This window comes from Heliangelus exortis, chromosome 5, assembly GCF_036169615.1.
Source record: "Heliangelus exortis chromosome 5, bHelExo1.hap1, whole genome shotgun sequence".
Classification (NCBI taxonomy): Eukaryota; Metazoa; Chordata; class Aves; order Apodiformes; family Trochilidae; genus Heliangelus; species Heliangelus exortis.
The window spans coordinates 30491356-30496578 of NC_092426.1; positions in this window are offsets into that span (position 1 = coordinate 30491356).

The window sequence follows — 5223 nt, forward strand, 5'->3', positions numbered from 1 at the left end:
TGGAAAGGACTCAGGTAGAAAGGAAGGCACTGAGAGTTAAAATCGTCCAGGTCTCCAGATTTGCTGTTCTACGTGTTACTTCAAAGTAGCTTCACAGTTCTCTCGATTATTTTATGGATGGAGTTTTAAATATCCTGTGATATCTTAGCAGTATCAATCATTATCTTGACTATATCTGTTAAAATGAACTGAAAGCAAGCACTGTGCAAAGCAGCCATTAACAATTTAGCACTTTTTCTTAAGGAAATAAAAAAAAAAACACCCCCCAAAACAGCTTCAAAAAAATATAGTATTAACATCCATCATCACATCTTGATAAAAATCATGTTTATAGGCAATGTTTCCTTTTCTCTTCTAAAGTTTTCGATCTGACTTTAAAAACATGGTTAGAAAAGTAGCATTGTATATTGCTTCCTGTATCTTTATTGCTTCTATCAAAAGGTCTGGAGAACAGGAACGCTTAATTTGTTACCTTCTGCCAGACTGCTCAGTAAACATTTTTTTAATTTGTTCATTTGTAAGGATAAGGCAAAGAATAAAACATAATTTATCATTTTATTAGAACTGTGTATCTGAATGATGCAGGACTGTGGGTTTAAGAAATCTGTAAATCTCTTTAATAAAGGCCTGGGGAATTATTAGTAGGGACAAATGTAAAATGCCTGACAGTTACATTTCCAAAAGAAAACCACAACAATCTCATTAAAGAAATTACTGACGGCAGCTCACAAATGTTAATGGTTGAAGCAACAAAGGACATACAATATCTGAAAGCAAAGATTTTTTTTTTTTTTAACTATTGATCTGCTAACTTATGGAGCATATCAAAATAATGTGCTAGACGGTTTCTTAGTGATCAGACATATTCCTTAGCATTTCTAGACAATGCGGTGCCACAAAAGCTGCTGACATACAGTGGCTACTACAGTGTAAAAAGATAAAGAACAGCTACAGTAATAAATAGAGAGCTTCTAGGAAAGATGCTGTTTGTGCTCCAACTTTGCTGAAACCTTAAAAGATTAGAATGAAACCAAAAAAAATTCCAAGTGAAATATGTCTTGAAGCATACATTTGGCATGAATATTGAATATTTAAAATGTTTTTGCTTTTGTGTATGTATGACTGATAAGTCTTATAATGGTGACAATTGCTTATTTCTTTCAGAAATAAGAAAAATGTTTTTTTTATCCTTTCCTTCATATTTGAGGGTTTATATTGGATGAGCTTTTGTACAAGCACATGTCCATTTTACTTTGCCATAATTTAGAACTTTTGAAATGTTTAAAGACAAATAAAATAAAAGGCCTATTTCTGACCTGTTTATCTGCAACTGTAACTGACATGAAGGAGTGCTTTATAGATATATCTGAGAGAATCAGTAAAATCTTATTTTACAGTTTAATTGTATCTTTTCCATTTTCTGCAGGCTAGGTTGCCAGATTATATACCCATGAACACTAAAAGCCTGTATACAGACATGAAGAAATATAACCTCATTTTATCAAGGCAGTTAACCTGCTAGAGAATCTTCTCTATGTCCTGACATTCATGATAGACTTTTGGCCTTTTACTTTTAGCTTTTCAAAGCCCACCATAATATCCTAGTAACTGAGCAGGAATATTTTAGTAGTATTAATTATATTTTTTTCAGCAAAAATAAAATAATGTATTCCACATAAAATTACAGATGCATGGATTTTCCTAGAAATCTCAAACATATAAAATCTCCATTAATTCAGTTCATCATCTTTCTCCCTAAAATTTGAATTGTGGAATTTCAAGTGCATTGTTTTAAATCCTCTGTTTCATGTCTTGATCCCTGCAATGTTTTAGTTTTCATAAAAAGGAAGAGGAGTGCCTAAGGAAGGCTGTAGAGATAGCATATGAAGTAACAGTTTAACCAGTTCATGCATATCATCCACCGGGTTGAGACCAGTATTTGCAGGAATTTCTTAGTTTTGAAACAGAATATGAGTTGAGTTTTATAACCATTGTGCTGTTTTTATTTTTTCCTCCTCTGATCACCATTAAGGGTGCCTCTATATTTCCTTCCTCAGGATTCTATTGAAATCTCCTCAAAACAATCTGTTTGTTTCTTCAAATGTGCATACAGATCTCCCCCTGCAAACACCAAGGGCAGTAAATATCCAGGAGATTCACTCCTAAGAACATAGTGAAAACCTTTATTATATTCTATTTATTATTTTAATAATAGATTAGAGCCTAAAGCTTCATAAAATAATCAAGGCACAAATGCAGACTCCCTTTACTGGCAGACTGATAACATTACAATTTCTAGTGCACAGTTAGGATTTTTTTTTTCTCATTCATGTGTTTTCAGACTTATTTACAATTAAAGGAAGCTGTAGCAAGTTAAGACCTGACCACATCTAAATCTATTCCACACAGTATAAACAACTCTTCTTAAAATACCAACGGTTGTTACATTACACTTAAGTAAAATGGTAAACATACTAGTTAACTTTTTTAAAGGAAAAACTGTTAATAGCAGTTGTAAAGATGCACACTGATTGAAGAAATGGCCTTTTGGTTTGTTTCACTTGTGTGACTTTCAACACTATGATAATAGGGAAAAGCCTCACAAGCAAATATAGATTCTAGTTTTGTGACATCCTGGCACTGGCTTGAAGAGCTGTGCTTTGAAAAATAGTAAGCAAAACTGCAATATTTAATAAATAATAAAATTTGATAAATAAAACCAAAAGAGTAATATTTGAGAAATATTAAGCCATAGGAGACTAGCAGTTGTATAAAGCTAAGCCAGCTGAGGAACTGAACACATCTTCCTGGTCCCAGTCAAATTCTGCCTCTGTTAAACCAGTCTTCATGGCTCTGAGAAGACCTCTTCTGCTGCATTGGTTGTATCTGAAGAACTGTTGGGATTCCATGCAAACAAATAATGAGAAGCAGACCTATCAGCCTTCATTGCTGGGAGGCAATTTTCAGAGACACACAGAAGGACATCTGTGATGTTATCAGTGTGGCTGTGACCCCACTCATGGATTGCACCTCTGGACATGTGCACTGTGGACTGTGCATTTCTAGGACACTGCATAGTCACTTGGTGTCACTTGGTGCTTATGTATATTAGAGGAAAAAAATTCTTTACTAGCTCTTCAAATAATACAATCTGTGAATGGAACTGATGAAATGATTTATTGTGAGTATTGCATTAAAAAAAAAAAATTAAAAATCCCATTCTTTAATCCCAGGAAACGCATTCATGTGAGTGTGCTTTGATTTATATGATTTAATCAACTGTGGAAAGAATCAATAGTATTGGATCAGAGTTTTGCACTTTTGTGTGATAGACTCAACCCTTTACAGAAGTGAAACCAGCAGTATTTCTGTGACTGCTAAAGAAAGAAGCTGGGTAAGGGCATTTTTAAAGAAACATTCCTTGGAAAAATGTAGTTGTTCCCAAAGTGCTGTTAAATGAGGTTGGTAGCCTTTTGCAGGGATAGGGAGTTTAAACTGCTGAGGGGCAGATATGTTATTGGGCAGAGGCAGTCACACTGCAACACAGTTAACACAGTTGAACCTTGGAACCTTTTGTACCTTATACTTGTGTGCTTTATACTTGTGGTGTAGAGCATTTTCTAGATCATATTTCCCAGAATTTCACAGAACAAATTGATGCCAGAAACGCTATAAAAGCCTGGGTTGCATAGCCACAGACACTGTGACCCAACTCTAGCTTCAGGCCTCCATACAAGATACAGACAGAGGGAAAGATGGAATACAGGAGACACTTATGACTTTCTCCTAGTTGAAAGGAAGTCATCACAAAAATCTTCATGGATAGGACCTTGCCCCATGCAGAAGCAGCTAGATGTTCATTGTTGATTTATGATGGAGATAGTACTGGGTTCAAAGATGAAGACAAGAGAGAAATATTTGATATTTGTAGGTCATGATTAACAAGGAAAGACCCGTTATCTAAATTTCTACATCTCAGGACAAGATTCATTCATATATCTGTAAATTGCCTCCCACACACTGGGAGCAATATAAATCATAATTATAAAGTAATATGACACAGTTGATTAATTGCTTAATTAAGCCTTAATTAATATTTGTAAAGCGGTTTAACATCCTTGGTTGAAAAGTCATATAGAAGTGTGAGATATTAAATATGACTATTTACAGTCAGAAATTTTGGCCTGCCCCGTTGAAATTCCAGAGATATGCTTTGATAAATCAGTATTAAATTGTGGTTATTACTAAGGCAATAATCCCTCTCTGTTTCTCCCATGGACCAAACTGAAGTCCCAAACTCTTTGGATATGCTGTGTATCTTTCAATGTCTTCTTATTTTCACAGAATGTGCTGGTACAGTATATCTGCAGACCTTCATTACACAGTAAAAAGAGTAAAATATTTTTATTGACTCTCTTCACTATCTTATCTTTTGTTGCAGTAGCATCTACTTTGCTCTAGGCCTCACCTATAATGCAAAAAACCCCACTATCCCAAACAGAAAAAAACCACAACAAAACCATTGCCTGTACCCTGAAGAGCATACGATATATAGCCCTTGTCCTGCAATCAGATCCACTTGGGCAAACCCAATTATAGGATCAGGGCCTAAATAGGATAATAGGTATTGTAGAAACTACCATAAATTTCTCTCTGGTGTCCTATTTTGCCACTACTTGAACTAAGTGGATAATTTCGGTCATCTTTCTTGTTATGATGTATCAATTCAACACCGTAAATTTACTGCTATTGGTCTAATTTGTCCATAGGAAAATCTTTGCAAAGCTAAATTTATATGTATTTTTTCCCAGGAAGCTAACTAATTTTGCTTGGAAAAACTTCACCATATTAGACAAGAATGGAAAGAATAGAATTTTTACAAAACAACTAACATGGAGCTTGGTGAACGAAAAAAAAGAACTCATTAAAGAAATATCCAGAGATGTGACAAACTGCCCTCAAATAATCTGGATACTCAGTGAACCAGAGTATCTGCTGGTTTGCAAGTAGCCAAGACATCTCATTGTCTGCTCTGCATGAGTCCACACACATGCTTATAATTAGATACCTGTTCTCTGAAATGAGGGGGGCCATCTGATTTGAGAATAAGTGTTGTTCTTCAAATGTATTCTGTTAACTGTATCGTGTCATATTGTGCTACACAGCATTCAGTTACTTCGCATCTCATTATGACAAATACTATTTTGGTACAAAGGAAAGTGA